Below are 23,600 nucleotides of genomic sequence, written 5' to 3' on the forward strand. Positions count from 1 at the left end.
ATCCTTTACAAGAGGCAGACCCTTTGGCTCAACAAGCTCACCCTGCCCCTGACCAACAAGAGCCTATTCAACCAGAACCTGAACCCGAACAATCAGTGTCTAACCAATCCTCGGTTAGATCACCCCATCATCTGGTTGAAACTTCAGAACCTCGCCTTGGAACCTCTGAACCCAATGCTCAAATGTTTAACATTGGTTCTCCACAAGGTGCCTCTGAAGCCCATAGCAGCAATCACCCAGCCTCTCCTGAAACCAACCTCTCCATCATTCCTTATACTCCCCTCCAACCCACATCTCTCTCTGAGTGCATCAATATTTTCTATCATGAAGCCTCTTTGAGGCTCCGCAATGTGCACGGTCAGACTGACCTCAGTGAGAATGCTGAACGTGTGGCTGATGAGTGGAACCATCTGGGCACTTGGCTAGTGGCTCAAGTTCCAATTATGATGCAGCTCCTGCATGCAGAGGGAAGTCAGAGCATTGAGGCTGCAAAGCAAAGGTTTGCTCGAAGGGTGACTCTTCATGAACAAGAACAGAGAAATAAGCTTCTTGAAGCTATTGAAGAAGCCAAGAGAAAGAAAGCTCAAGCAGAAGTAGCTGCACGTCAAGCAGCAGCTCAAGCTGAACAAGCCAGACTAGAGGCAGAGCGACTTGAAGCTGAGGCTGAAGCTCTTAGATGCCAAGCACTTGCACCAGTTGTGTTTACTCCTGCTGCTTCTGCTTCCATTCCAGATTCTCAAGCTGCTCAGAATGTTCCTTCCGGTTCTGCTCAGTCAAGCTCATCCAGACTCGACATCATGGAACAGCGTCTTGACATTCATGAATCCATGCTCATTGAGATGAAGCACATGATGATGGAACTTCTGCGACGAACTGACAAACCTTAGTTTTAGGATCTCTTCATTTTCCTTCTTTTTCGTTAACGTTGTTTTATTTTCTTGTTAAACTCTGTTTCTTTTTATTTATTCTACTTTGTTCGTTTGTGATTATATATGCATATCTATATATATTTGTGTCACATATGTTTGCAAAAATCTTCTTATTCATCATTTCTTTATGTTTACATCATACATTCTTTCCCTAAAATCTAGAATGGAGGATCCCTCCTCATTCTTCTGCACTCCTGGCGCTGTTCTGACCTATCCTTCTCCAGACGCTCCAGTACATGCTGGATGTTGCTGAGCCTGTCCTTTAGCTCATCCCTCTCCAGAATCTCTTCTGCAGTCTTGAGCTTCTCTTTCAAACTTTCTTTTTCTTCCAGCAGCTTCAGTTCAAGCCGGCTGAGTTCTTGCACCTCCTCAACGAAGGCAAGAAATTCCCTCAGGTCTCTCTTCAACTCTGGACGCAGGTCCTCTTCCAGCAGTGTCCGTGTCAGCTCCGCGATGGTCGTTGTACCCTCTGGATGCCTGATGTTCAGGAACAAGTCCTCCTCAAAGGCCTTCTTCCTCAGCTCTTCTAGTGCTACGATGTATGATGCCATTTTCTTTACTGAAAATTGTTTGAGGTGTGAAGCTTACCTTTCTCTCCAACGCTTTATATAGGCTTCACTTTCTCTCTGAAAGTTAATGCTCCTACGGTTTCTCGAGGTTAAGTTCTTGGTAACTGACCCTTCTCTTTACTCACTTGACCGGTGGTAAACGTTCTTCTCTTGCATTAACTCTTCTATTTATTTCGCCTAACTCTGATTCTTGCATCATTTTCATTTTCTTTAAACTTAGACCTTCTCTAAGGGGGAGTACCTTGTACTTCAAGCTAAGTTTTTCACACCCCAAGCTTTTTGCTTATGACAAAAAGGGGGAGTAAACCCAGTTTTTGATGTGTAAGATGTGTTAGTGTGATTTATTTTTCTTTTGGAGAATTTAAGAGTTCCACCTTCATGACCATAGATGTGTCACTGGGCAAATACAAGGAATACATTTCACTTCTTCTGAAGTGATTATAAGTTGACTCTGATACCCAAGACTCTGATACCTTGTCCATGACTCTGATTACTTATGCGCTCTGATTACTCGATTTTCATCTATGTCATAAGTTTTTCACTCTGAACTCTTATATCATTTAGCTCAGAATCTAGACTTTACTAACGTTTTCATCAAGTATTAGATTCAGGGGGAGCTAAGCTCAGAATCAAGCAGTGACTTGAATTCAGAATGAGCAAGATAAACTATTCACTTCAGGATAAGTCTTATTCTATATCTCTAAACTCTGAGTGAATTCAGTTTAATGTTTAAGAATTGTTCATCAAAAATCTTAGTTTTGTCATCATCAAAAAGGGGGAGATTGTAAGATCAAGTTTTGATCTAGTAGTACAACTCTATGTTTTGATGATTACAAGTTAACCTTTTGATATGAACAATTGTGGTACTCTAACGTGTTTTTCTGAGTGTGCTATTTGCAGGCTCTGACCTCAACTCAATCTCATACAAATCAAAAGCACTGTGTATAAAGAGTGACCCAAGCAACGCTTTCGCATTCACCATGTTCAGTCTGAACAGTGGAAAAGCTTCAGAAGTTCTGAAGTTATACAAACTCTGATGTGGACTCTGTCACTAGAAGTTCTGAAGATCCAGAAAGTCTGATAACCAAGAAACACTGAAGGCTCAGATGTTCTGATGGTGTAGAAGACTCTGAAGATCCAGAAGCTGAATAGTGGAAACTCTGAAGTCCAGAAGCAAGAAACTCTGAAGGCCATGTTCTTCCCTCTGAGTTCAGAATCAGAAGATACAATGGTCAGAGGATCTGTGCTTTCCCTCTGACTCTGATCAACCGGCTTCACAAGTTCCAATATGAAGCATTCCCCTGATCAGAAGTCTCCTAGGTTTAAAGGTCGCGTCGCTATCCAAGTACAAAAGCTACTGTACCTTCCTGACGACCTACCTAACGTTCTCAGCCACAGCAGAAGCTGGATTTTCCAGAACTGCCCTCCAACGGTAGCATTTCCCATACATCGCTCAACCCTAATCCTTGGAGTATATAAAGAGGCTGAAGACTGAAAGAAAAAAAAATGAAGAAGTATTCACATACGCGCAAGACAATCTTAAATTCTTCTAAGTTTTCTTTCATCTGAAATTCATTGAGTTTACTATTAGCTTTTTAGAAGCAAATCTCTTGTAAACAATTCTTTGATAAACAGCTTGTTTAGTTCCTTTAGGAGATCAAGGCTGATCGGATCCTAGAGAAGACTAAGAGAGTGAATCTTAGTGTGAGCTAAGTCAGTGTAATTGTTAGTCACTTGTAGGTTTCAAGTGCAGTTGTAACTCTTACCTGATTAGTGGATTGCCTTCATTCTAAGAAGGAAGAAATCACCTTAACGGGTGGACTGGAGTAGCTTGAGTGATTTATCAAGTGAACCAGGATAAAATCCTTGTGTGCTTTTCTATCTCTTATCTTTAGCACTTAAGTTCTCGAAAGATTTGTCAAAATCTTTAAGATGGAAGTTTTATACTGAAAACGTTATTCAAACCCCCCCTTTCTACCGTTTTTCACACCTTCAAAGGATTCTTACCCATTTCCGAGTATAGACAAATTGGTGGACAGAGTGTCCGGCAATGAATTGCTAAGCCTAATGGATGCCTACTCAGGTTACCACCAAATCAAGATAACCGTCAGACGAGAACAAAACGACCTTCATGACCGCCAGGGTGAATTACTACTATTAGACAATGCCTTTTGGATTGAAGAATGTCGGGGGGACATATCAACGGCTGATGGATAGGGTCTTCGCAGATCAGGTACGAAGAAACATGGAGGTCTACGTAGATGACATGATCGTAAAATCCGTTCAGGGAGCAAATCATCATGAGGATTTTCTGGAAGCTTTTGGCAGGCTCCGAAAGCACAACATGAGACTCAATCCAGAAAAGTGTTCTTTCGGGATACAAGGAGGAAAGTTTCTAGGCTTCATGATAACATCGAGAGGAATTGAGATCAACCCGGACAAGTGCAAAGCAATTCAGGAAATGAAGAGTCCAAGCAGTGTGAAAGAGGTTCAGCGTCTGACGGGGCGGATTGCGGCCCTTTCCAGATTCCTCCCTCAATCGGGCGACAAGTCAGCTCCGTTTTTCAAATGCCTTAAGAAACATACGGCTTTTGAGTGTAGTCCAGAGTGCGAGGAAGCTTTCAATCACCTCAAGGAACTGCTGTCCGCACCTCCAGTTCTGTCGAAACCTGTCCAAGGCCTCCCCTTACATTTGTATTTCTCTGTCAGCGAGCATGCAATCAGCTCAGCAATTCTCCAAGAAGTGGAGGGCGAACAAAAAATAGTCTACTTTGAGAGCCATACACTTCAGGGCGCAGAGATCAGGTACCAGAAGATTGAGAAGGCGGCGCTCGCCGTGCTCGTGACCGCCAGACGCCTAAGGCCTTACTACCAGAGCTTTCAGGTAAAGGTAAGAATTGATCTACCTTTAAGGCAGGTGTTGCAGAAGCCAGACTTATCGGGACGGCTCGTCGCGTGGTCAGTAGAACTGCCGGAGTATGGTTTGCAGTATGACAAGAGAGGAAAGGTAGGAGCGCAAGCTTTAGCGGATTTCGTGGTAGAATTAACACCGGAAGCCGGCGAGAGAGTAAGTTTGCAATGGACGTTGTTCGTCGATGGATCGTCGAATGAGAATAAAGCGGAGCAGGGGTCACGCTACAAGAACCTAGGGAATTAATTCTAGAACAACTTTGAGATTTCAGTTCAAAGCAAGTAATAATCAGGCGAAGTACGAAGCGTTAATCGCGGGCTTGAAGTTGGCCATCGAGGTTCAAATCGACAATTTGCTGGTTAGAATAGATTCGTTTCTGGTAGCAAATCAGGTGAACGAGGTATTTCAGGTGAAAGAGTCTACCCTGATAAAATATCTGGAGCGCGTGGGACTCCTAATGGGTCGACTACAGGAAGTGGTAGTTGAGTTCGTGTCAAGGGCAAAGAATCAAAGAGTGGATGCCCTGGCAAAGCTAGCAAGTACCCGGAAGCCTGGGAATAATCGGAGTGTGATTCAGGAGACACTGGCCAAACCGAGTATAGAGGGGGAGCTGGTGGCCAGTGTCGAGCGCCAAGAAACTTGGATGGAACCCATCGTGGACATCTTGACAGGAGAGTCGAGCGAGGTAGTAAAGTACGTGAAGGAGAAAAGGCGAGAGGCGGGACACTACACGCTGATCGATGGCACGCTTTTTCGAAGAAGATTTAGCTCGCCCCTCCTAAGGTGTCTGCCGCCCAGAAAGTACGAGGCCGTCATGGCAGAGGTTCATGAGGGAGTCTGCGCCAGCCACATCGGGGGAAGGTCCTTGGCGTGCAAGGTCCTCAGGGCAGGTTTCTATTGGCCCACGATGAGGAAAGATTGTGTAACACCCCGATTTCCGGGTGTCACTTTAGTAACTCAAAAATAAAACAAAGCGGAAAAGCAGGTATTTTTTTTTCGTTTTCTTTTTTTTTTAAATAAAAAGACTTGTCGACATAAAGACTCAACCCATTCGCGATTAACAGCGGCTAATATACAATAAAAGCACAGCCCTCGCTGCAACTCAAAATCATCATCACGAGTGTCCTCAAGTGACGGAAAGTAACATCACGTTTTCCCCACACTCTGAAATCATATAATCAAGTACTATCTCAAATCAGTACCATTCAATAGAGCATATGCAAATCATCATAAACTCAGCATAAATAATGGCATATAGCTCAGTTCAATAACAATATCAATATAACAATAATTCAGTGCGGAAATCATAAGACGGAAACCTGTAAACGGTCGAAGCCTCTCAGAAAACGGAGACACACGTCTCATATAAGTTCACTCGGCCGAAGCCTCCAGAAAACATTTTCCAGTTCAAAGCGATAAACAACATTCAATGCAATCTTCAATATCAAGCAGTGTTCAAGTCGAAGTTATCGACGCCTACAATACAAATAGCTAGTAAGTAAGTTTCCCTAACCTCTAGTTCCTCCAGAATCACGGTGTAAGTCACGCTCACAAGCTTGCTCAGTGAAGCCCAAGGTTTCCACAAACGAACCTTAGAGCAAACAAAGCAAAAATCAATCAAAATAAGTCGGTACAATCGAAACAATACTAACTAACATTTAGACAAAGCTCAAGAAGCTTCAGAGTACAACATTTAGGCACGAATGGAAGGCTTTCCCCGAATGGATGAGTTTTGACTCGATTCAAGTTTTGTACAAAAACACTTCATTCGCTAAAACGTGCATAACTCGAGCTACCGAACTCGGAATGACATGAAACCGACGCCAAAATTTCGACAATTGAAAGGGCTACACTATAACTCAGGTCATACATACCAAAAAATTATTTTTGGACACGGTACAATAGCAAATAATTTTCGGCCACTATCAAAATAGGGTTTCCCGAACTTTTTCTTCGATCCAATTCAATTCCTAGGTGTTCTTAGGCGATATCTAGGCCAGGGAAACTCTCAGAAAAATTTTAGAATTCGAAATGCGACTAGGGGTATTTTGGTCAAGATTTTTAGCTCGGAAACTCAAAGTCGGAATTTCAAAAAACAAATTTGATGGGGTCGTTCACAACGACATTTATAGCAACTAATCCCAAGGGCACTAAGTCGGATTGTGGCTTTTCGAAGATAAAGTTTCAATATGTGCGTAAATGGGTTTTTATATGTTTTTCAGATCTTTGGCGACTCGATCGAAATCGGCGCGCATCGGCTAATGATTTAGCTTGTTTGGCAACTATAGAACGTAGTTCAAAAGAAAAATCGGGAAAATCGAACAATTTTACGAAAAGCTCGAAACTTTGAGCTCAGAAAGAGATAAAGAAGCACGATAAAAAGAATGATCAGAGGTAAGAATAAGCAAGAGTACCTTGATGTCGCGAAGTAGCAACGAACAGCACGAAGATCAGTCAAGAAACGGCGAAGTTCTCTCCTCTCCTTCCTCTCCTCAAGCTCGCGGCCTCAAATGGTGGGAATGGGAGATATTTTGTGTTTTTCTTCTATTTATAAGAGAGTGAAATCGCGGGAAAATGAATATTTCGCGATCCTGATTTTTGCAGCACGTTCATCTGTGAATTCTAAGCGAGATTCTGGCGACAGAATTCTAGAACTCAAAACAAGTCTCTTGAATTTGAAGAAAACGATCCAAAAGCGGTGTAAGTTAAATTGCCCCGAAAAACTACTTTTTGCTGTGAAAGTCGGAAGACAAAACTTCCTTCTGAAGAAAGGTTGGAAACGTCGAAAGAAATCTGGCATCGCGGATGGAAACTTCGTTAGAAGCTCCGAATAGAAAAAGTCTTCATTCAGTGTTGGAATTTAAAGTCTTGAGAGAATAGAATTTAGCGTTGTCGGACTTCCGAGAAGTGAAACCTATCGTGCGTACAGTCCAGAGTTCTGAAATGAAACGCTGGTCGAGGGAAAAATAAAGAGAACTTCTTATTTTTCCAAGGATTTTGAATTTCGATTGAACAGTGCTTTAAGAGCGGAAATAGCCCTTTTCGGACACTCTCGACCTTAGTCGGGTGTGGAAATGGCTCGTTCTAACTCTTATACTGAACACAATACTATCCTCAAGCAATTTCCTGAATGTTATTCTTCATCAAGTCGTCCAAAACAGCATTATCCTTTACAAGGCCATTTTGCAGTTAAACTGGTTCTACTCTTGGGTTGGAAAATAATTAAAATAATTATTTAAATCCAAGTCTGAAATTTGCGTCTAACAGATTGCGCGGAATTTGTGAAGAGATGCGAAAAATGCCAGATGTTTGCGGACTTGCCCAAAGCCCCGCCAGAACAGTTGGCTACGATAAGCGCGTCGTGGCCCTTCGCCATGTGGGGAGTCGACCTGGTGGCACCCTTTCCGACCGCCAGATCACAGATGAAATTCATCCTCGTGGCGGTGTATTACTTCACAAAGTGGGTAGAAGCTGAGCCCCTTGCGAGCATCACCGCAGGAAAGATCGTAAGTTTCTACTGGAAAAGGATCGTGTGCCGGTTTGGGGTCCCGAGGGCGATCGTCTCGGACAATGGGACAGAGTTTGCAAGTAATAAGGCAAGGGAGTTCTGTGAGGAAATGGGCATACAACGGGGATTTTCTTCGGTAGAACACCCTCAGACCAAAGGACAGGCGGAGTCAGCGAATAAAGTGATCTTGCGAGGTTTAAAGCGCCGACTCTCTTAGGCAAAGGGAGCCTGGCTGGACGAGCTCCCGGTTGTGATTTGGTCCTACAAAACGACGCCGCACTCAACCACAAAGGAAACTCCTTTCAAGATGACCTACGGGGCGGATGCCATGCTGCCCGTGGAAGTAAACAACAACTCTTGGCGGACAGCACCACAGTTCGAGGGCAAGAATTCTTCTAACATGGTTGTGGAACTGGACTTTCTTTCGGAAACGCGGGATGAGGCTCGTGTTAGTGAGGTTGCGATGAAATAGCGGGTTGCGGCGAGTATGACACGAAAGTCCGCCCAAGGGCAATGCAGGAGAAAGATTTGGTTCTTAAGAAACGGACCGGGAATGTGGGGAACAAGTTGAGTTCGATCTGGGAAGGCCCTTACAGAATCTTGAGAACGTTGCGGAAAGGGGCCTACCACCTCGAGAGTTTGGATGGGAGGCAAGTGCCGCGATCTTGGAACGCATCAAGCTTGAGGTACTACTACAGCTGAGGATTGAGGAAGACATCGGATTGGGACAGGGGCAATCGACTAAGCAAGACTCATGAAGACCACGGGATTAAAAACAAAGACACGTTCTTGTTCTCCATCGCGGGAGTTTGTTGGCTAAAACGCCTAAATTGTAAAAACAAAGACACGTTCTTGTTCTCCATCTCGGGAGTTTGTTGACTATAACGTCTGATTGAAAATACAAAAATTGTATCAAGCGATTTTAATCACACTGAATTTCGGCAAGTGCTACGTGGGAAAAATTCCTTGAAGGTGGCTATCCCAACACGACCTTCATGTCTGGGGATCGCTCCGGAAAATCTGACGCTGCTCGCCGTCACCCGTTGGCGACGTTTGCGGATAAGCTTCTTATCCAAACAGCCTCCCTGAAATTTGGGCGAGCGAACCTAACTAGGCTAAGTCTCGCGCAACCCACATGGCCATTGGGACCCGAGCCACCGTAAGTCCTTGCCAAGAAAAAATGAGAAGGTCACACCTGATCTTACGGGAAAAGCGTGTGAACAAAGCCTCAGTTCAAAACTGAGCAAAAGTCCTAGTTAAACCCAGCACACCATCAATGTCGTCAAACGTAATTCAGACCCAAGGAGACTGAGAAGGAATCGTGGGAAAATTTCAGAAATGCGTTAAAACAGACATAGGAAATAAAGCTGAACTAATTAACTTAGAATCGAAAGATACAATTGAAACAAATTCATGATTGAAAAGAAAAAGAAGTACTAGCATTACAATTATTAAAGATGGTTAACATTATATATCTTTCTCTTGTTCCACAGCATCCCCGAGGTCAACATGGGCAGCTTCTAGTGGATCTTCTAGACCCTCCAGCCCGATTGGGGTGACCTTTTTAAAGAATCCCAAGGAGTCAAGGTTAATGGAAGGATGGAGGTGTTTGACTTGGGCCTTGGCGATGAGGAAGTCGCGAACGCGCTCTTTGGCCGCCGCCTGGGCAGCTTCCTCTCTTATTTCCTCTTCTAGAGCCTTGGCTTGGGCGTCCTTTTCAGCCGCGAGCTTGCACTTAGACGCCAGATCCGCCTTGGCCTCGGCGAGTGCCTTACCCTTACTCACCAGTTCCTCACGCAAGGTGGTGATCTCTTTATCTTTCGCGGCCAGGGTTTCCTCCTGTGAGGCAACAATGATCTCTTTGGCGTTAAGGTCTCGCTGGAGCTCCTCAATCCGGGTCTCGAGTCCTTCCCCTTTCTCGTTTGCCGTTATCAGCGCCAGCCTCGCCTCCTTGAGCTTTTGCAACATCTTTTTAACCTTGCCCTCCTATGCTATCAATTGATTGGACAATTTAGAGCAAGTGTCATTGGCCCGAAGGTTGTCGGAACGCAGCTTCTCCACCTCCTGGCGGAGCTCGGCAACTCCTGCAAGAGGCTGTGCTCGCTGGGCCACTTGGGCGAACAAGAACCCGGCGCGGAGGAGGTTAGACAGGGCTTCCTGGGCGACATCCTGCGGGTCCTGGCTGTTAGCCTCCCTCAATTTCTCAAGATAGGGGTGAGAAAGGAGGAAAAGAAAGGGATTTTGGGAGGATCTGCTGGAAGGGCTCTTCGGGCGGTCCACAGGAAGATTCCCTCCTTCACCACCAGCCCCGGGAAAGTTGGGGGTTGATGGGTCAAAGGTAGTCTGGCCGGGCGAGGGAGACGGCGGGTGGACAGAGGAAGGTGATTTTTGCCCTTCCAATGGGGTCACGGTGGGAGGGGCGTCTGGAGGCGGAGAAGTGCCCGTCTCACCATGATGAGTATACACCAGTGGGTCGCGAGCGCCATTCGGGGGAGGACCCACGGCGGCGAATTCAGGTGCGACGGGTCCTCCATCTGTGCTGATCAAAGGGGTAGCTTGGGGGTTTGGCTCACCCAAATTTCTTCTCTTGGGCGAGCAGGCGCTCACCGGCGAGCATTTCCTTTTTTCCCCAACCTGGGCTGAGGAAGACACCTTGGCATTCCCAGAGGTGAAAGCCTTTAGGAGCTCGGCAGTGGAGAACTTCATATTCCCTGAAAAAACAAAATGAAAAGTTGTTAGCAACGGAAAGGTCGAGGGGAGACATGAAAGAACATTTAAAGGGGGAACCTAATCGCGGGAGTAGTTTGGAGCTCGTAGGAGCGCCGAGTAACTCAGCACAACTAAGGCGGGGAAGTCGAGAGAGGATCCCGAGGGCAAAATTTTCTCTGGCAGACAGGAATGCTTTAGAAGGGTCGGCTACGGGTTTAGAGCATTTGGTCCAGTAAAATGAGAAGAGAGCTTTCCCTTCTCTTTGTGTAAATGACGAAGGGTAAGCTGGGTGAACGACGACCCGGAAGTACCGGCGAGCTAGACGGGGTTCAGGGTCACCCTGGTAAGGGATGAGTCGTTCCCGGCCCAAGTGGGGCGCCAGTACGACCCAGCCATGGGATCCTAGGGATCGGGAATCTACTTCAAAGAAAAAGAAGAAGAGGGCAGTTGAAGGAACTACATCGATACTGTTGCAGAGAATTTCAAAACACCTCAAGTAAGCCCAGACGTGGGGATGAAGTTGGCAAGGGGAAACGTTAACGGCACTCAGCACTTGGCTAAGAAATGGGGAGAAAGGGAGTTTGATGCCAAGGTCAAGGTACAGATATTCGTATATGAAAAAGAAATGAGAGTACTTGGGGTTCTTGAGTGCGCGGTGTTGCCACGGGCGGTCTTGGCCCCGACAACCTGTGTTGCGAAGGAGGTATTCTAATAACGGGGTGCTACAGAGACCGCCAACCCTGCAGAAAAGGTCAGAGATAGAGTCATCAGTGGCAAGTTCCGAGGGTTGGTCAAGGATCCCTTGGTCAGGATCGTTCTGGACCGGAGAAGGGAGAGTGGCGAAGGTTTCCAAGCGGTGAGCTCTGATTTCCTCCACGGAAGAAAGGGCTCATGTTGAAGGCATCGTGAAGGAAAAAGGAAAGAGTAAAAACAGGGACGAGAAAACTAACCAAAAAGAAGTTGTGTAGAAAGGAGCAGGAAAGGTCGGAGTTCGCAGGGTTGTCGAGAGAAGCTGGTGTGAGAGCCAGGAAAGAATATGAAGGTAGTTGGTAATAAGGGATGAGTTAATGAAAAAAGAAGAAAGGGAATGTTTACAGTTAAGTAAGGAATCGTGACCTATAATGGCAAGGTGAAATGATTATTGGAGGAAAGGACGCGTATTTAGGGGAGTGGGAGTGGCGCATTAAATAAAAATCATGACGGCTGATTGGTTTAAATTCAAATTGGCAGGCTTTATTAGGGTTCGAGAGGACCTTTCGAGGGCAGCGGTTGGGATTCTGCAGATTCGCTGACCTTTGCATTTCTTCAGTACGTTACATGTGGCCTACACGCGTCAAGCCACCATGATTCACGGCGATCACAGTTGGAGCTGGGTGAGAGAACCAAGCACCGTCGCCACAAGCCTACCTGTGGACTCGTGGACTCGGGGAAACTCGTGAAGAGAGTCAGAAATTAGCTTTAGCTTTACTTACTATGCCATGTTGGCAATCATTCTTGATCACTAGGCTTTGGCATTAGTTAGTTTTTCTCATTTTTGTTGCCTTGATTATTAAGAAAGTCTTAGCTCTCATGCTTCGAGCTCGGTGTCTTGTGGACTTGTGGACTGGGCGAGACCCCAGGGGCCCTCGCCCAGGGGTGCTTGCCTCAGGGCGGTGCGCGAGCCAGGGAGTTGGGCCTCCCCCGAGAGGCCCAACTGGCCCACTAAGGACGGTTAGGGACATTAGGCCCAACCCCGAGCCTATAAGTAGGGGGCGGTTACTGAATGTAAGGGACTCTTAGCTCATTTGAGAAATAACAAACTTGAAATTCAGTTATATTCTCTCTCTAAGCGGTTACACACACTCTCTCTCTCTCTAAATCCTCACATTGCAATCCCTTCACTCTAGGTACCATACCTCATCGCTATGTTCTGGGATAGAACAATTAGTATGTAGACCCAGGTGCCTAGTTGAACAACTAAGGCAGTCAGACATCGCAGCAAGGAGAACGGTGAAGTCCGAACATATCCTTCAACAGGACATAGATTCCATGTGCTCCAATCAGGGACTCTCCGAGCCTGCATTGTGTAGATATACCCAACGTCTTCTGGTTCTCGCCAGGAGACAATCACTTGTTGTTGGCAGCTTTTGCAATCTGTTTGGTCAAACGGTGTTGGTAGTCTCATAGGCTTGCAGCCCTGTACGGTCTGACCGTTCGTCTGCCTTTGATTGCAGATGTCACGAGCGTCTGAAGACGCCTCTTTCGAACTTGAGAGAACGAAAGGATATTGCCAAGACCAGCTGATCTTGATGAGCTTGAAGCTTGGCCAGATGAAGTTGGTGCTTGTTCAGAAGAGTGTTGTGTTTGTTCAGACGGTGTGGTGTGGGGATTGTTGGTGATGTGGGTTGCTGAGTGGTGTTGTTGTTGTTCTTTAGCAAATCATCAATGGTTCTTTCATCATCAGTTGATTCCATTGTTTGCACAGGAGTGAATTGCAGAGAGTTATGAACAGTGGATTCAACAACTTGTTGTTTAGTGATTTGGATTTCAGAAAGGCATTGTTGTGGTGGTTCAATGAATGGTTTGTCAATATGAGATAGTGGTGATTGAGTGTGGTGAGGTGGAGTGAGAGAGGATTGATATTCAACATTAACATTAAATAAAGAATCAACAAAATCTTGTTGAGAGATTTCATGGGGTACCTCTTGAACCAGCATGGAAAGACCAAGAACGTCCGCTAGGTGTGCACGGAAGACGACTTCTTCCTCTTCCACATTCTCATCAACACAGTCTGCAAGTAGTTTCCTCTTTCATATCAAGGTTTGGTGACCTCCACAATAGGTCCTGAGAATTGCTTCCTTAGTCTTTTCAGCTTGGTGGGCTCCGCTGGCTTGTTAGTCACAGAAAACCCTTTGCCATATCATGTCCTGGAAGCTACTGGTTGAGAGAACGGTGGAAGGGGTGCTCCACTCTTGGTGATCCTGATTTAACGCTCCTTGGTGTAACACCCCGATTTCGGTAGCGTCACTTTAGTAACCAAAAAGAAACTTTAAGCGGAAAAACGTGAATATATATTTTTTTCAATAATACAAACAAAGACTGAAAGGAATAAACTCGACAACGAAACATAACATAACTAATATACAATAATAATCACAGCCCCCCGCTGTAAGTAGCAAACCACGTCATGAGTAAACCTCCAGTGACAGGAAGTAAGAAAAGTAACGCCCGTAGGCAATATGTACAAACCAACAGGAAAGGTTAAGTGTCCGCAACACAAACCTTAAAAAATGAGAATAAGTTAGCCCAATCGGCCTAAAACAAGACCTCCTAGCCCAACGAACTCTCTGTGATCCCGTAGAGGAACCACACAAAAAGCTATAGGCGGGAAACTACCCTGTCCCCAAAGAAAACAATGACGGTCAGAGCTAAGACTCTACTCCTACACTAATCCTATCTCGAGGAGCTCACACCAGCACTCAAAACTATGTGCTAGCATGATCGTCGTCTGAATCTGAATCCAGAACGACCAAGTCTATAAACACTATCCGTCCTCCTCTCGCAACCGCGATGCGCTCCGGTGTTGGCCTCACGGGCTTAGGTCCCGAGCCAAGATCATCAATGATAGCAACGGCAGGTGAGCTAGACTCTGAAGAAGTCACTCCCACCGGCTCCTCCTCGGAGGGGTCCTCATCATCCGAAGATAACGGTGGTGGTGGTGGTGGTCCTACTCCTAGTCCGCAGTGCACGCCAGGTGGCAAGTTGAAGCTAACAGTGCATCTCTGATGAGCAATATTTTACCCATTTTATATAGCCTTAATTTGTCATTATTAATGATTATTCGTAATTAATTGACCTTGCTTGACAGAGAATTCTATTATTTGGTCTAATTACGTTTATTCATATTTTCAGGTTTTATTTGACATCAAGGGCATTTTGGAGAATTGCGGAATGAAGATTTGATTGTGCTGGAGTGAAGATTGTATTTTAGGAAATATCAGGATTTAATTTCGGAATAAATTAAGTTTGAATCTGATATCTTTCAGATTCAAACTTATTTAGGTTGTTATTTTAAAACTCTATCTTTAGGATTTGTTAGGATTTATTGTTATCTTTTAGGATTTGATTTTGATTAGGATTTGTGATCTCAGCTCCTATTTAAGGGTTTGTGTTGAGAGAAACAATGACCTTTTACCTTCTACATTATTATTTTATGCAATTTCGAATTTCAGTTATATTAGAGCTCTGCTAGGGTTTTATGCTTTTAATCCCTATTCTCTTCTCCAATATAATTGTTGAATTCGCCCCATCCATGGAAGGCTAATTCCCTTCGAACGAATTCCTTTGCAAAGTATATCGCGCTCTTGAGGTATAGTGCTTAATAGAATTCAACTGATTAGTTTTCTTCATCTCTAATTCTGGCTTAGGTTTGCTTAATTCCTTATGTTCACGAAATAGAAGATGATGTATGTTCGCTTAGTTCATATTAGGGCGTAAACGATTCTTAATCGCTTAGTTTGGGAATCTGTGAATTAGTTATCGTTAGTTAATTAATTCTCACGAACTAGGAAACTAATAACAAGAATTGATCTTTAGATAACCGTGATTGAGCAGCGATATACTGAACAAAGGGATTCGTCCGTCTTTACTTATCATATTAATCTGTTTTTATTTTCTCTGCTAATCTTTTGAACTGAATCACAAAACCCCCCCAGTGTGTGTGCGTTGTGCGTTCTTAATACTGAATCTTTGTTGAAACGATAATCCTTGGGAAACGACCTAGGAGTCACTTCCTAGTTACTACAGTTTTCTAAATTAATTATTTGTATCGGGTACGACCTCGATCAATCTCCTCAGCACTCCTTCCGTCAAGTGTCCTAAGCAGTCGACACGATCCTCCATGATCCTCCCCGAGTACGTCGCTCGATGGTTAGCGGGGTCGACCACCCACGCGCCGGGGTCATCTTGATCTATCATCTCATATCTAGTCCCCCCCGAAGGGTGGACCATCGTGAACCAATCCGCTAAAGACATCTGACAAAGGGCGTAGTCCGCCAAAGCACACACAGAAGACGCGAGGGTCAACTCCAAAGAATTATGTAAATAATAATCCCAATAGGTACAAATAAGAGACAGCCGCTTAGGCTTATAAGTTAAAGATAGCATCCTAGGGTTGCATATTCCACAATGAATATAAACGACAGTAATAACAAATAGCATGCATCAAATAGGATTAACAAGTATCAAACACACTCAGCAACTAAGTCAGTATGCATGTTGCATGAAATGCAAATGCCGGTTAACCCAGTTAACCAAATGCATTCCGGAAGGGATGGACATCAACGGATCAGCCCTAGCACCAGCCACGGTGGGACCATTCCGGCCCGCGTGCCTCTTACTCCAACAACAACGGTAGTCAGATCAGCATAAAACCTGAAGGCCTGCCATTTCGGTCTGCTACTAAGAGTCGCCTAATAGCGCTCTTACGCGGAAATCCGGGTCTTATGACCATTTTGGAATCCACCGAGGTCCGAAGTCCGTCTCGTGTTAATATCTCATTAATGGTGCATGAATGCAAAATGATTAGCCAAACAACGTCTCCGACCTCACTCGACACGTCGCCACGTGTTCTGGCTAACTTATTGTCTCTAAAAACATACCCTAAGGTAAAGTCGATTCTGCGACAAAAGACAATCCTTTACAACAACACATTCTCTCATGATGATCTCCAAATCATCCGACTCATCTCCATCCGATGGTCAAAACTGCTCAACGAGCAAAGAGTATCAACATACTCGGAAACTACCTGTTTCCCCGGCTTATCTCTTAGATAGCCCAACAACACAACTGCTTCTCGAGCACAAGAGTATCAACGTACTCAGAACTTATTAATTTTCTCAACACTTGGATCCGACGACACTTCCCCTTTTCCAAAACTAAGATTTGAATCCTAAGCTTTCTTTCGAGTTTGTTGTCATTATTTGAAGATTTAGAGGTTGTTTAATGTCTTATGAATTTTCCTTATAAAATAGTTTCCATTTAGTCTTATCGCAAATCTTATGAGTTTCCAAGGTCCCATAATCCCAATTAACTCCCCGAGAGTGTCTCGATCCACTAAGACCATAACAAGGCCCGAATCTTCGTTCGTCCTATCAAACTTTCTCCAAAATCTCAAAATAAAATCGGCTTGACCTGCCCGTTATTCTCACTCCTCAGTACCACAGATATATGTGAAATGACATAGATAAATCAGCACAGTCATCAAACATGTCACATATATCAACACATCCTAGAATAACCACGTAGCACTTAGCATATAAAGCAAATATCACACATCCTAGATTAACCATTTAGCACGTACCATGTAATTCAATCTCAAAAACAGTCAGTAGATGAATCATCTACATTGTCAGCCGAAGCCTCAGAAAACATTTTCCCAATCAAACACAAACAAGTGCATAAACAGTAAATCAAGTCAAATACGTCGACACCTAAAGCATTAGCTAATAGTTCAGTGAGAAGCCCTCACCTGTAGATTCTCCAGGGTTCTCTTCGAACGTTCCTTCACAATCAGCTCCTTGTTCTTCGGGAAATTCCGCAAAAGAACCTCTAGAGCAAAACCACAGAAATCAATCACAATGAGTCAGAAACTCGGCAAACAATAGATACTAGGGTTACACGAAGTAGCATATACTCCGAGGTACGATAATCTAGCGCGAAAGAACAAGTTTTCGAAAAAAAGAATTTTCTTCCTCCTCCTAGGGTGCTCACGGCCACACATGGTAATTGTGTGTGTCGATTTTTCTTCGATCAAACTTGGTTCCTAGGTTATTATTAGTCGTAACTAAGGTTAATCTAAACTCGGAAAAATTATCGGATCGAAAACTGTCGCAGGGGTATTTTGGTCAATATTTTTAGCTCAGAATTTCAAAATTGGAATTTCGAAAAGCAAATTGGATGGGGACGTCACCAACGACGTTTATGACGACTAATCCTACTAGCACTAAGCTAAGGCGATAGTTTTCAGCCCAAAGGACGAAACTTTGTCCCAAAATGGGTATTTGAAGCAGAATTGAAACTCGACGGTAGTTTTTCGAGAATCGGCGTAATATTATTCGCTAAACATGCTCTTGGGCACGTAGGGAAGATGTTTAGATAGAAAAATGAAGTTATCTGGATAGTTTTGCAAAAACCTCAAAACTAAGAGCACAAAAAGACATAGTGAAAAGCTACGGAAACGACGATCAGAGGTAAGGATTAGCGACTATACCTCGATACCTTCAAGTAGCAACTGTTGAATCGACGATCAAGCAAGAAATGGAGAAAATCTTCTTCTCCTCCTCTCCTCTCAAACTCGCGGCCTCTTGGGAAGAAAATGGGTAAGTTTTGCAATTTTTCACATTTTCTTGCTATATATAGAGGATGGAAAAACGCGGGAAAATGAAAGTTTCGCGATTCCGATTTTTCCGGCTTCATTCTCCGTAAATTCTAAGATAGGTTTTGGCGACAGAATTCCAAAACTCAAAAGAGGTTTCTTGGATTTTAGGTGCATAATGCAAAGTCGGTGTAAATCTATTTTACCCGATAAGTTACTTTTTGCAGTGGATGTCGGATGTAAGGCCCGAGTTTTTAAGCTTATGCTAAGTGAATAAACTTCTTATTCACGATTAGGGTTGATGTAATGTGAAGGGAAACCTGAACGAAAGTTTATTAAATGAAATATATTTATGAAGGAGAAAGTTCAGGAAAAGTTCAAGGATTGCATTATGATCGATAAAAGTTATAGCACGATCGTTACACGCTTAAACCTAGGTCAGAAACCCTAGTATATAGCTAATTTTCACTTTTAGGCACGACGGAAGTTAATTCCAAAAATCTTCAGAGAAATGTTAGAACTTCTCTTTTTCCATATATCACCATCATTTCGAGGCAAAACTCTAGGATCTACGAACGTCCGATTCCAATCATCGGAAGTTTGCCGAAACCGAATCCCTGGTATTTCAAAACCCTAGAATTTCTCGACAATGAAGACTTTTTCTATTCAGAGCTTCAAATGAATATTCTACACGCGTACACCCATTTCTCTTGATGATTTCAATCTTTCTTCCGAAGGAAGTTTTCTATTCCGACATTCGATGCAAAAAGCAACTTATCGGGTAAAATAGTTTTATACCGACTATGCTTTAGTTGCCAAAAATACAAAGAGACCTCATCTTAGTTTTGGAATTCTTTCGCCAAAACATATCTATTAATTCACGGAGAATGACGCCGGAAAAATCAGATTCGCGAAACTTTCATTTTCCCGCGAATTTCCAACCTTTATATATAGCAAAGAAAGGAAGAAAAACTCAAATTTTCCTCCATTTTCTCTCCTCAAACCCGCGGCCAAGAACAAGGAAGAAGGAAGAAGAATTTTGTTCATCGCTTGCTTGATCGTTGATCCGTTAGTTGCTACTTCAAGGCTTCGAGGTATAGTCGCTAATCCTTACCTCCGATCGCTTTTTCCATAGCTTTTCTGTAGAGTTTTCTGAGCGGATAGTTTATGGGTTTTTGCAAAACTATCCTGAATCTTTCATTTCTGATTCTAAACCTCTTCTATATGTGCCCAAGATCACTTCTGCCGGATTAGATTTTCCGTTATGTCGCCGGAATTCCGCCGGAATCAATTTTAGCCTTAAATACCCATTTTTGGAGTTTTTGAGGTAAAGCTTCAACCTTTAGGCTAAAAACTATCGCCTTAGCTTAGTGTTAGTCGGATTAGTTGTCATAAACGTCGTTAGTAACGTCCCTGCAAAATTTGGTTTTTGGGATTTCAGTTTTGAAATTTCTAAGTTAAAAATCATGACCAAAATACCCCTGCGACAGTTTTTTATCCGATAATTTTTCCGAGTTCAGAATACCCTTAGTTACGGCTTATGAAAGCATAGGAACCAAGTTTGATCGAAGAAAAATCGAGCCCCATAATTGCACAAAGTGGCCGAGCCCTATTAGGGGGGAGGAGGAAAATTTCCTTTTCCGAAAACTTGTCTTTCGCGCTAGTTTATCGTACCTTAGGGTATAGATTACTTCGAGTAACCTTAGTAAGTATCGATAGCTTAGTTTCCGATAGATTCTGATAGTATTCTGTGATTTTATTGTAAAGGTGCTTTTGAGGATTTCCCTGAGGACCAACACTTTGAGAGCGAGGAAGCACTAGTTGATCACTCTGGAGAACTTTCAGGTGAGGGCTTCTCACTGAATCTCTAGTTAATGCTTAGGGTCGATGTTTTCGACATTGTTTACTGTTTATGCACTGGATTGTGTGTGATTGGAAAATGTTTTCTGAGGCTTCGGCTGACAATGTAGATGATGCATCTACTGAATGTTTTTGATGAGTGAATTACATGCTAAGTGCTAATTGGGTAATTTAGGATGTGTGGTGCATGCCTTATATGCTAAGTGCTATGTGGTTATTGCTTAAGATATTGACCTATGACATGTTGATTGATTATGATAAGTTAATTCTGCTTTTGCACTATAATCTGAAATTCTGAATCGTGAGAATAGCGGGCAGGTCATGCCGATTTTTATTTGAGAGCTTTGAGAAAGTTTGATAGGACGAATGAGATTCGGGCCTTGTTATGATGTGTATGGATCGAGACATTCTCTGGAGTCATTTGGGGATTAGGAGATCCCGAGAACTTATAGGAATTTCGATGAGACTAAAAAGGATATTATTTTGAAAAGAAAACTCATAAGACATTAAACAACCTCTAAATCTTTAAATAAAGATAATAAACTCGAAAGGAAGCTTCGGATGCAAACCTTAGTTTTTGGAAAACGAGAAGTGTCGTCGGATCCAAGTGTTGAGGAGTTTGGTAAGTTCTGAGTATGTTGGTACTCCTTCGCTCGTTGAGCAGTTTGTTAGCCATCCAAGGGATGAGCCGAGAAGCTTCACTGAGGCGTGAGACCTTGTGAATGCGGGATACTCCACTGAGGCGTGAGACCTTGTGGAAAGCATGGAACTCCACTGAGGCGTGAGACCTTGTGAGAGCATGAAACTTCGCTGAAGCGTGAGACTTCGTGAGAGAATTGATGACCCGAAGAGTCATCGTGAGTGGTTGCACTCATTTTATGATTATTGTATTTTGTCGCAGAATCGACTTTACCTTAGGGTAAGCTTTTAGAGACATTAATTTAGCTAGAACACGTGGCGACGTGTCGAGTGAGGTCGGAGACGTTGTTTGGCTAATCACTGCATTGCATGCACTCATTAAGTGGTTTAAACACGGCGAGATACCGGACCACGGCGGATTCCAAAATTGGTTATAAGACCAGGATTTCCGCGTAAGAGCGCTGCTAGGTGACTCTTAGTAGCAGACCGAAATGGCAGGCCTTCGGGTTTTATGCTGATCTGACTACATGATGATGTTGGAGTAAGAGGCATCACGGGCCGAAATGGTCCCACCGTGGCTGGTGTTAGGGCTGATCCGATGATGTCCATCCGTTCCGGAATGCATATTGGTTGACTGGGTTAACCTGCATTGCATATCATGCAACATACATACTAATTTAGTTGTCGAGTGTGATTGTTATTTGTCAATCCTATTTGGAACATGCTATTTGTTATTGTTGTCATTTACGTTCGATATGGAACATGCAACACTAGGAATGACATCTCTAGTTATAAGCCTAAGTGGCTATTTATTATTTGTACCTATTGGGTTTATTATCTACATAGTTCTTTAGAGTTGACCCTCGTGTCTTCTGTGTGTGTTTTGGCGGACAACGCCTTTTGTCAGATGAATATTGCGGATTGGTTCACCATGGTCCACCCTTCGGGGGGGATTAGGTATGAGATGATCGATCAGGACGACCCCGGGTCGTGGGTGGTTGACCCCGCGAGCCATCGAGCGACGTATTCGGGGCGCATCATGGAGGATCACGTGGATAGAGGAGGACTTCTGAGGTCAGGAGTGTTGAGGCGATGCTCTATCAACTTCAACTTGCCACCGGGCGTTCATTGTGGACCAGGACTTGGAGGACCACCACCACCACCATTGTCTTCAGACGAGGAGGATCCCTCAGAGGAGATTCCAGTGGGAGTGCTTTCGGCAGGGTCTAGTGCACCCACCGTTGCGATCATCGATGATCAGGGTTCGGGCCCTAAGCCCGTGAGTCCAGCATCGGAGCGCACTGCGGTTGCGAGGGGAGGACGGATAGGGTTAGTAGACTTGGTCGTTCTGGATTCTGATTCAGACGACGATCATGCTAGCTTATAGTTTTGAGTGTTGGTATGAGCTCCTCGAGTTAGGATTAGTGTAGGAGTAGAGTTTTAGCTCTGACAGTCTTGCTTCATTTGTTACTTAGGGGACAGGGTAGATCCGCCTATAGCTTTTTGTGTGGTTTCCTTACGGGAATCACAGAGAGTTGGTTGGACTTAGGAAGTCTTATTTTCAGGCCATTGGGTCAGCTGATTCTCAGTTTTGAGGGATAGTGTTGCGGGCACTTCACCTTTTCATTTGGTTTGTATATATTGCCTACGGGTGTTGCACTTTTCTTTCCGTCACTGGAGGTTACTCGTGACGAGGTTGCTACTACAGCGGGGGCTGTTTATATATTGTATATTAGTTCTATTGCTTTTCGCTTTTGGGTTTTATTTAATTCAGTCTTGTCTTAGTTATTATCAAAAAAAAAATATTTCACGTTTTTTCCGCATTAAGTTTACTTTTGGTTACTAAAGTGACGCCACCGAAATCGGGGTGTTACATTGTGGTATCAGAGCACGGTCGAGTCTTTCGGGAGTTGTTGGGGAATAGGTCTTCTGTGCTAGGTTGTGTGACTCTGCAAAGAGTGAAAATTGATTGTCTGCAAGCGATTTTTCGCTTAAAAATTGATTGAAGTTATTGCTTACTCATATTGTATAGTGATGCTAGATGCTATCTTATGATGAGTACTGACTGTTTGCTTCCTTTAACAGAACATGGTGAACACTAACCAGTTAGCGGAGATGATGGCCACTATGGCCCAAGCGGTAACAGCGCAGGCCCAAGCGGTAACAGCGCAGGCAAACGATAATGCCGTGAGGCGTGCTACTGAAGAAGCACGTGAACAGCATCAGCGCCAGAGGGAAGTCACTCTGGACCAGAACAAAGGCCTCAATGATTTCAGGAGGCAAAACCCACCAAAGTTCTCTGGTGGTACTGACCCAGACGCAGCGGATCTCTAGATCCAGGAAATCGAGAAGATTTTCGGTGTTCTGCAAACTGTTGAGGGTGCCAAGGTGGGCATGGCGACTTATCTTCTGCTAGGAGAAGCTGAGTACTGGTGGAAGGGCACCAGGGGAATCATGGAAGCCAACCATGAAGAAATTAACTGGAACTCGTTCCGGACCGCATTCTTGGAAAAGTATTTTCCGACAAGTGCCCGGGATGAGAGGGAGGCGCAGTTTCTGACACTCCGTCAGGGAGGTATGTCTGTACCGGAATTTGCTTCGAAGCTGGAGTCTTTGGCGAAGCATTTCCAATTCTTTCATGATCACGTGAACGAGCGCTACATGTGCAAGCGTTTCGTTAATGGACTGAGGCCGGATATTGAGGACTCAGTGAGGCCACTGGGAATCATGCGATTCCAATCATTGGTGGAGAAAGCCACTGAAGTGGAGCTGATGAAGAACCGGAGGTTGAACCGGGCTGGAACTGGAGGGCCGATGAGGTCGGGCTCCCAGAATAATCAGAACAGGGGAAGGTTTCAGAACAGGAGGCCGTATCAGCGTCCTGCTGGTAGAGGGTTTGCCTCGGGATCTTACAGGCCGATGATGGGTGCTGCTGGTGGTTCTGGAGGTCAGACTCAGAACAGGGAGCTGACTTGCTACAAGTGTGGGAGGCCGGGGCACTATGCTCGTGATTGTCCCGACACGAGACCCCAATGCTTCAATTGTCAAAAACCGGGGCATACTGCTGCACAGTGCAGGCTACCAAAGGCGGAACCAACCGTCAACACTGCTAGAGGAAAGC

The sequence above is a fragment of the Lotus japonicus genome, chromosome 1 (assembly GCF_012489685.1).
Source record: "Lotus japonicus ecotype B-129 chromosome 1, LjGifu_v1.2".
Taxonomy (NCBI): Eukaryota; Viridiplantae; Streptophyta; class Magnoliopsida; order Fabales; family Fabaceae; genus Lotus; species Lotus japonicus.